Source organism: Cryptomeria japonica, chromosome 11, assembly GCF_030272615.1.
Source record: "Cryptomeria japonica chromosome 11, Sugi_1.0, whole genome shotgun sequence".
Lineage (NCBI taxonomy): Eukaryota > Viridiplantae > Streptophyta > Pinopsida > Cupressales > Cupressaceae > Cryptomeria > Cryptomeria japonica.
This window is the reverse complement of record NC_081415.1, coordinates 476,290,806-476,300,663: the sequence shown is the minus strand read 5'-3', so window position 1 is coordinate 476,300,663 and position 9,858 is coordinate 476,290,806.

The window sequence follows — 9,858 nt, the reverse complement described above, 5'->3', positions numbered from 1 at the left end:
GGTCAGCTGTGGTAAGTGTCATGATAGAGGTATTGTTAAGGCTATTTGGGATGTTGATTAGGTTAATGATATTGTCAAGGTCTTTGATGTTATCATCTTCCATGTAGACTTGTTTGTAGTGTCGTTGCTCATTTTCCCTAGCTTCGTAGATATGTTGTGGACCGAATTCAAGTAATCGAGACTATGTTCCTTGTCCCTCCTGAGAAAGGGGTGTGTGTGAATGTATAGCACCTTCGGGGACATCCTCAGTAATATTTGAACAATAACCCCATTCATAATCATTAGAATCAGTTTGAGAAGTACTGTCCCAGAGTCTTTCAGTGCTGCTGACAGGTATGTTGTAGGGTGAGAAGAGATCTCTGATTATTGATACCAGTCTTATAGTTTTTTCTGATTCCCAATCAGAGCCTGCTTGTACCCTTTGCATTTGTTCATAGACTGTTCCTCCTTGGGGAGTAGTGATTTCTTCAGGTGGTGACTTTGCCTTGTTTTGAATAGGTTCTTGTAAATGATGCACTTTCTCATAAGATGCTTCTTCCCTTTGAATGGTCAGTTCCTCTTGTTGTTTGTCTTTTTTCTTGGTGTTCTCGCTCTTTCCTTGTTGTTTCCACTGCTTGGTGTAGTGCCTTTAGCCAAGAGTCCTCATTGTATTTCTTCTTTTCTTTCCACTGAGGTTTTTGACACTTATTTTGTTTTTGCCTTGGGGGTATGTTGTGTCCATATCCCAGTCCTTTTTTGTCTCGAGAAAATTGTGAAGGAGGGTCTAGTGGTTTTGTAATGCCTTCTTGATGCTTGCCTATAGGTCCTTTGCCCTTGTATCCCATTCGTTGCATGATCAGGAATCCTTTTCCATACCGTTGTGTTGGTATGGCTACCTCTAGAGTACTAGCTCTAACTTCTCCCTCATCCTTGTATATCCAACTAAGGATGTCTTTCTCTTCTGATTCATTTGCTAGTGTGCCCAATTGGATAAATTTTCCATAAAACTTGATGATGGGTTGTGTTTCTTGATGTGTTGATGCCAAAGGTTATCCATGAGATTTTGGTGATGTTGGTAATTTGGATAGACACATGGGTTTGAAAGAGTATTCTCCCATGCCTTTCTCTTTGATTTTCATCTTTCGTTTGAAATCCGTGGATAAAGACTTGAGATTTTCTTGATGATGATCTAATGCTAAGGGAGTTGGAGCTTCCCTGTTGTGTGGAACTAGGCTGTGTTGAGCTACCCCCATAGCATTGGAATGTTGAAAGGGGTTATTATCGACAGATATGGAAATCTCCTATCCATTATATGGGAATTTGACACACTGGTGGTAGGTTGACGACACTGCTTGCATTTCATGTATCCAAGGATGACCCAATAATATATTGTATATTAAGTCTATGTCTAAGACTTGGTATATAGTGTCCCTTTGTATTGGTCCTACCTAAATAGGTAGTATCACTGTTCCTTTGGATGATCTTTCTTCATCATCATAGGCCTTGATGGTGATGTTTTTGTTTGGATCAATAGACTATTCAGAGAAGCCTAATGCACGGATAAGTTTTAAAGTATAGATATCGAGACCAGTTCCTACATCTATTAATACTCTTTTAACTCAATGTTTGTAGACTAAGACTTCAATATGAAGGGGAGTATTATGTGGATGACTCAAAGAGATATTATCATGTTCAGAAAAGGTGAGATTATGAGGCCATGTCATATGAGCCACCATGGCTTGAAATTTATCAATGTCCAGATCTTAAGCCACATTCATTTCAATGAGTGCTTGTTCTAAGATGTCCTTATGTTTCGGTGAGAGTTTGAGTAACTCAAGTATGGATATATGAGTAGGAGTTCTCCACTGTTGATTAACCAAATCATATTGAGCCTTGGGGATATTGGTCGATGTTGATGTATGCCCTTTCAAGACGTATTTTTGAGCTCTAGTTGTCACATTGACTGATGTATGGTCTTGTTTGTCCTTGATTTTTATGACATTTATTTGGTTGTCATTTGTTGATATGTGATTGATGGTTTTGTATAAATTATTTATGTGAGCTCCCTATGTATGTTTGATGATGAAGCTCCTTCCTTGTTGTAATTTGGAAGAGGATTTTTAAAGGCGTCATGATCACCATTTGTTTTAAGACCATCAACCATTAAATCACCTCTATCGATCATATCTTGAACAATATTTTTAAGCCTCATGCAATCATTTGTGTGATGTCCTTTGTTTCGATGAAAATCACAAAAATGTGAGTCATTCCACCATGGTGGTTTGATCTAGGGTTCAAAGTTGTTTATGGCTGGCAATGTGATAATCTTGTTTGCCAGGAGTTTGTGAAATGTTGATTCTAAGGTTCACCCCAATGGTGTGTAGATGCGTCTATTTGGGAAAATGTTGGTGTTACCTCTTTGATTTTTATTATTCCCTCAGTTAGTGTTGTTGCCTTGGGTATTATTGTTGGTGTTTGAATTTGAAGGTCCCTGATTGGTATTTTACGGATAAGTGCTAGTACCTTGGTTAACACTTTTTTAATTCTTGTTAGATTGTGGATTACCTAATAAAGCTAATACTGGTTGTTTGGACTTCATATCATTAGCATCAACTCCTCCCTCATTAACAATGTTTTTGTTTCTGGTCTAGAATCTGGATTTGTCTAAAGTGTTGTTGTTGTTGTTTTGGTTGTTAAAGGAGTGAGTGTTGGATGAATTAGTTCCTTCTTTAAAGAACTTCAACGTTCCTTTCTTAATGCAGGCTTCCTCTACTTGGATTCTGTTTTCGATCAACTTGGCAAAAGATGGTATGCACTAGAGCTTGAGTTTATAACTCATCTCACTATTTATATTGTCGATAAAGATCTCCATCTTTTCCTTTTCAGGAACATCTCGAGGATATCTTGAAACCATACATTTCCAACACTAAAGAAACACCATGAATGTTTCATTGTTTTTCTGTTTGGTATTACATACATCCAACATGGTGATCACATTCTGAATATTATAGGAGTATTGTGTGATAAATTTGTTTACCAACTCATCAAAGGACTTGATGGGAGGTGTAAGTTTAGACAACCACTCCATTGTTTTCCCTCCCAAACTTTGTGGGAATATCCTCATTAAGTAAGTGTCATCATGAGCAAATTCTAGGCTTATGGTACAAAATTCTCGAACATGATCGCGGGGATCACTTTTACCATCGTATTTGTCGTATTTTGGTATATCTGAGTTCGGGGGAAAAGGTATCATGTTTAATCTCATGTCAAAGGGGTAAGGAAAAATTTCATCCAAGGAGTATCACATTGTGGTCCCCTGTTGCATGTCCTGTATTTGTCTTTGCAGCATTTGAATTTGTTGTGTAAGAGTGACCATGGGTGCATTTGTACGTCGAGGGAAAGCTTCTTCCCTTTCATTATCCCTAGTTCGGGAATGGTTGTATTCAAGTATGTTATGTTGTTCAGGTATGATTTCAGGGTCATGTGTTTCTTCTTCTCTCTGTTATTCTTAATAGGCGTAATTTTGAGTCCTTGTCCTAAAAATTTGTTCATCAACCTTCCTTAAGTTTTCGGTATCAAAATATTCAATAAGTCTAACTCCTTTGCTAATTAGCATGAGCATATATTTTTCCTTGTCAGCTTCAATGATTCTTTCCATGAGCTTTTGGAATGAGGGGTTTTCTTGAAATTCTTGGAGAAGTTCCTCAGTGATCTCTATATCTCCCAGATTAGTATAATCGAAAGGGTTGGATAGTCTACGACCCATACTTGACTCTGGTTGTGGTTCGATTTGCTTGTTTCTTTGAGACCGAGTGACAATGGGCATCTAGTAAAAGCTTTCTATGACAAAAGGGATAAAATCTTCTTCTTCTCATTCAGGGGTGGGTGGTTCAGGTTGAGCTACGTTATAAGTAATACAGAATAGTGGGAATAAAGTGGGGTTAATCCTTTATCCATGATTTAAGTGCTAGTTCAATGTCACTTTCTGAATGTAAGCTCTGCTTCTTAAGGGTTCTTTGTCAAACTTGTTTGATTTGCCTTGAAGATACAATCACATATGATGCAAGAATGCATGATGTGATTTAAAAAGTTGGCGATTGATATAGAAAAACTTATTCCATTTGGCAAGTTTTTTAGAACTAGGTTGTCTCTTCTTCAACTCAGTTTTGTGATGAAGACTTGTTCTTCTCAAAATATGAGGAGTGGTCATACACAAATGATCAATGGTTTCCTTCGATGTTGGATTGTGATACTTTGTTTGAAAAACTCAAGATTACTTTATCAAGTAGAGGTTTAGATTCGCTCCCACGACAAAGTGTGTTAAATGATATGGATAAGATCCCCTGATATGGAAACTCGATTTGACAGCTCAAGGATTAAACTTGGTATTTTGTTTGTGATAAGATCGTTAGATGGTGAAATTTTGATCAATGTGATGATACTGCCTGATTTTGATTGGATGAAGTCTTATCTCGAGCTAGTTTAAGATTCGACAAATTTGTTCTAAGGATGCTTGCTTGATTTTGGAATTGTTTTCTCTGATGACTTGGTTCGTATTTTGACTGGTGAGTTTGATAAAAGGCCCAAAAGGGTGTTTAGGACTGATGATAAATTTTTCCAAAAATGCTTGGTTTACTCTATTTTTTTGTGTTTTTACCATGTGCTAAAATAGAGGCCGGATGTGCTATCTGATGATCTAGATGTGCTACAGGAAATTCCCAATGCACTAAGCTGTCTATGTTACGCACTAACACAGAGTTGTAAAAATTATTTCTGACTGGAAAGATTATGGGCTAATATGTCCTGATTAAGTGCTGTAGTTTAAACTGAAAGTGCTAAGTTAAGCCTCCTATGCACTATGCTGATGCTCAAAAGTGCTAATATGGTTTCACAAAGCGCCACTGGAATGTTAACCAGTATGATAAGTGTTTATGCGTTATTTTGACTAATAAAAGTGCTAAGTTCTGGTTTGTATGTGCTATAAAATGGTCAAGACGTGCTAGGAGGTTGCTCCTATGTGCTAAACTGCCCTGACTGCTTTGTTGTTGGATGTTTTTAGAAATCTTAACACTTGTTTGTTTTGATGGATGATTTTCTGAAAATAACTTGAAAACACAGCATGAAAGAGGTAACCAGTTTTGCCTATGCTAAACAGATAGTGTATGTTCTGCAAGGATGTGTTCAAATCCTCAACGTTTTCACAGGTTTGGATACAAGTAAGACAAATCAGATAGACTCTTTATTCAAGGGTCATCAACAATACCATAGCCCACTAGTCTCGATACTCCGTTAGCTCAAACAACCGTGTCACCCCCTAGGGGGTGCCCGTTTTTTTGTCTTTTGCCAGAAATTAACTCAAAGTAAATTGCTTCACAATTGAGTAGTTATCTTGGGAGATATATGGTGAGTAATCTTGGGGGCGGATTCTTCCCCACCCTTGCACTATGATATTGAAGATGCTTGGATATTGACTCGGCTCAAAGTTTCTATTTCTAAAGTTTTTAATCAGGCTTCCATTCGGTCTTCAGTGATAAACTCCCTCAGAAGGCTTCCCAACGTTTAGAACAAGGGCTTTATGTATCTTAAAGATACTGGGGGATTACTGAGCAATACCGTTGAAGGGACTTTTGTCAACCTCCACTTTTGATTATAGTGGGTTGGAACACATGGTGATAAAGTCATTTCCTACTTAGGTCGTTTGCCTCTCACCGACCATTTAAATGACGCTCTAAGAGAAACTCGGGAGGGCAGGCCTACTAAAGGTTTTAAGTACTTGAAATGAAGAAAGTATGAAAGAGTGGTTTGTCTTTTTGATCAACCAGTTAAGGGGAGAGCATATACCTTCCACTTTCGAGACAAGGAAAACAATCTTCTTTTTAACCTTTAAGTCAATGATTTGCTAACTTCTATTTTGGAGATCTTGCTCCAATAAGCATGGTGTCCTTTTTAACCTTTCATAGCAAAGTGTGTATTTCCAAAACCTTTGAAAAATAAGCCTGGTCAACAAAGTAAATCGTGATTTGGTCAACAAAATTAAAGTCGATAGGGAAAGTTTTCCCTCTTTGCTTTGCATAAAATGAAGATGAGATTCTTTTTCCTTTGCACTGAAATGAAGTTGATCCTTTTAAGCACCAAAGGAAGGTGAAGTTTGTTTTAACCATGCTGAAAGTAAATTTGCTTGTTCTTTTTAGAGCCCCAAAATGAAGTGTTTTCCTTAACTTGCAAGAAAGTAAATGGGAATTTTGTTGGTCTTTTTTCCTTGCAATAAAGAAAAGATGAAGTTATTGGATATCATTGGCATATGATGAACCAGTATGTTGATATGATGGTAATGTATGTTGTCATTGATGTCAATAAGTGTAAGTGAACCGGTATGTAGATTGAAGAAGTTGGTAAACCTGTATGAAGAGGCATGAGGAGATTCAGTGAACCGGTGTCGAGGTTTCACTAAGTGTGATTACCGGTTGGTAGTCTTAGTTGTATGGTTATCGGTTTGGCAATCCAGCTTGTGTGATGAACCGATGATACTCTGTGATGAGTTAGCTAAGAGATGTGATCAAAGTGCCACATCAGCTTTGTGCGCGTGAAGGATTGAGGCATAAGAAGATCGACCACATTTGAAGTCTACCTCGGGAATGATCATTCTTCTTAGTGGTATAAGGAGAAAGCATGATGGGTTACTGATTCCCATGAGCGGTGATGAATGAATGATACAGATTGTCTTGTGATCTGTTTGAAATTGTAATGCTCTATGCAATATGTTTGGACGGTTAGGATTGGACCGCCTGTGTTGTAAACCTAAGATACTTAGGGTTTAGGGTTTATGCTACGAGCCTATCTATTGTCTATAAGGTCAATGATGTTTTGTGTATGTATCCGAGTGAAGAGATACTTGATACTTACCAGACCAGTAAGAGGTAAACTGCAGAGTAGAGGATATGAAAAGGATCTACCTTGGCATGTAGTGTTGTTATTAGATTGTAGTTTTTCTTTTTGTCTTGCAATCATTTCAACAGATGGAAAATCCCTTTACCGGGTAGCTTTAACGGGATTATTGTAAAACCTGTAACTAGGTGACTCAAGATCATTGACTTCTTTAAATCCTCTAGCGAGGTAACCTTTAACAGGGTATATAGCCATCCCTTAACCGGGTGATCTCTAATAGGATCGGTTCCTAGTAGAACCTTATTGTAAAGTCTTTAACCAAACTAGGCTCCTAATAGGGCGAGCTTAGAAAGAGTTCAAAACAAGCTTGTGGGTATTCATCCCCACCATGGTTTTTCCCATTTGGGTTTCCATGTGAAAAATCCATGTGTTATGTGTTATGCATTTTTCATGTGATGTTTATGAAGTATTTAGTTGAAGGATTATGCATGCAAGGTTAATAGGTTATGGTATTTTTAGTATGCCACATGCATATGTTTTTGGGTGAAGTTGATGTTCCATAATCGATCGTATTTGAAGTATTCAGACCTATGAGTTTATGGTGTCTTGTGTCTTACTATGTTTAACTGGTATTGCCATGGTTAAGTTCGGTAATGGTGATAACTAGTTATTTTTGCTTTAGCAGGATAAGTTGTTAAGAGAGTTTTTATCTGTACTGATTCACCCCCCCCTCTCAGTACTGGTTGGGGTATCTGTTGTTCATCATTATCCATCAATTGGTATCAAAGCACCTCCAGGTCCTCAGTGATATAAGCTTAACTGCTTGAGGTAAAAGATCCTACTGTAATGATGAAGAGGGAAGGTCCTAAGTTCAATAGAGATAACTTTAAGATATAGAAGGACATAATAAAAATTTACATCAAGAGTATCGATTCTCAACATTGGAGCTATGTTGAGAATGCCTATGTGATTCCCACTAGCACTCTGACTGATGATCAGAAGAGAGAATGATGAATACTAAGAGGGGGGTGAACTAGTATACCAAAAAATACTATAAACAAACTTCTAAACAATTTAGTAGATAACCGGTACTAATAAACCGGTTACAATAAATGCAAACCAAATAGAAAACAAAGCATTCACCCACAAGAGCACAATCACCATAACACAAGTTATTTGATGTGGAAGCCCAAATGGGACAAACCACGGTGAACAGAAACTCACAAGTAACTTTCTGCAGAATAGAAACTAGACCAGTTAAGGTCATACAATGTTCTTCACCAGAACAGATCCTATTAGGAATCTAGATCTTTGTTAGGAGATAAGTCCTGTTAAAGACTACCTTGTTAAAGGATTTTAGATCCATAGTTGTCAACCACCTTATTAGAGGATTTACAAAGGCTTTGTTGGGCCTACCCGGTTAAGGGTTTTAGACTTGTCGAAGATATTAGTAATCAACAAGTGAGTGATCTAGGTACTAGCACAATATGCTTGGTTAGATCCTTGATAGCTCATTGTTAATGCGTTTTAGCATTACTTCAGTCTTCAATATCTCCACACTCTATCTCTTCACATAGACTTAATCTTCTCTACAAAGATCACACATAACCTTTTCTATTCTATCTCTCATACATGCAAACCATAGACATGATGTCCTTATAAAGGAATCAGATTTCATGTTGGTCTAATAGGATTAGATTACAAGTTCCTAGGTTCAGTGCATCTGGAAACATTTGGTAACATGGCACAAAATCACCGCCAAAGTGTCGGTGGATGATAACTCATCACACATTACAGTAATACTGGTTGGTAACTCATCACAGAGTAATACCGGTTGGTAACTCATCACAGAGTAATACCGGTTAACACAATATACCAATTACCGGTTTGTCAAAAATATAGACTGGTAGATCATAGTGTTCCGATCAAAAGTTAACTACTGCTTGGGTCCTTCATACCGCTTGAGATCCTTGAACCACTTGGGGTCTGCATACCGCTTGAGCTCTTCAGTCAATCTGTGACCGGTAAACATCTTCTGCAAAATACTGATAGTCTAAAGACTATACATACACAATAATACACAATACCGGTTGGAGCAATTACCAGTTGAACATAACTCATACATCAAGAAAGTGTGTGTCCATCAATGACAATCAAAACATCATCAAAATGCCAACAATCTCCCCCTTTGGCATTGATGGCAACACTTAGGAAAATTTTGACATCTAAGTGTTTTTACAACAAAAATTGCCATAATCAAAATTACTCCCCCTAAGCATATACACTATCCCTTTTGCAGAAATTACAATATACACTACTTCCCAAAATGGTAACATGAAAGTATACATGAAATGGTAACATTCACCAAAATTTTAAATACTACTCCCCCTTTGCCAACAATAACAAATTAATACAGAATAACCCCTATTTCCTTATATATAAAAATAGAGTAAATGTTCATGACAATAAGGAATGAAATTTATCAAAAACAGATTTAAAGTCCTCCATAAAAGTTTTCATGGCCAATGTACATGACTCAAGTAATGAGGTAGCAACCTCACTTTCAGTCTTCATCTGGAATATCAGTTCTTCCATTGCATCAATGGTACTCATCTCTTGAGTTACCATGATAGCTTCCAGGTTGAGAAAACATTTCTAAAGAATCTGCAGTCTTGGCAATAAAAGCAGTTGAAGCTCCTGCAAATCTTTAGACCGGTTGCTGATCTCTGAGTCCATCTTGGTTGTCTGAAGCTGATAATGATGAACCGTTTGCCCATATGTAGTGAATGAATCATATGGCATCTTGAAATTCCTGATATAAGCTTGTAACTTCGATTGGAGTTGAGCTTTCTGTTTAAGCACATCGTCACAAAATAGATGGGGTTGGCAGATTTTACTCAGCAGTAATTTACCTTCACCCATTGCAACACTGATATCATTATGTTGTTTCAGTAGTTGTGACCGCAGTTCATTCATTTGCTTGACTAAGGCAGT